Below are 572 nucleotides of genomic sequence, written 5' to 3'. Positions count from 1 at the left end.
GGGGAGAGACAAGGGGAGAGCGCCACGGGGGGAGAGACCCACGGGGGAGACCCACAGGAGGAGATACACGGGGAGAGACATGGGGGAGAGACCCACAGGGGGAGAGACCCACGGGGGAGACACCCACGGGGAGACCCATGGGGAGCCACCCACGGGGAGCCACCCACAGGGCAAGACCCCCAGGAAGACAGCCCTAGTAGACCTGGGGGAGAGAGCCACAGGGAGACACCCACGGGGACACCCATGGGGAGACCCCCACAGGGAGACCACCATGAGGAGACCCACACAGGTGTCTGCAGGGAAACCCACAGGGAGATCCATGGGGAAAGAGCCATGGGGAGACCCACAGGGAGAGACCCCCAGAGAGAGACCCACGGGGAGACCTGCAGACACCCCCCAGCTACCCCCAGGGAGATCTGCTCCCACCCCAGCAAGAGGCCTCTCCCACCCCATGGACCACCCCCTCTCCCACCCCACGGACCACCCCCTCTCCCACCCCACGGACACGAAGGGGCGGCAGACGGGGGAAAGGGGAGCCCAACGCCGGCCGACTCCCCACGCGGGGGGGGGCC

The sequence above is a fragment of the Egretta garzetta genome, unplaced genomic scaffold (genome assembly GCF_000687185.1).
Source record: "Egretta garzetta isolate BGI_Z169 unplaced genomic scaffold, ASM68718v1 scaffold243, whole genome shotgun sequence".
Classification (NCBI taxonomy): domain Eukaryota; kingdom Metazoa; phylum Chordata; class Aves; order Pelecaniformes; family Ardeidae; genus Egretta; species Egretta garzetta.
This window is presented reverse-complemented; position numbering follows the sequence as displayed.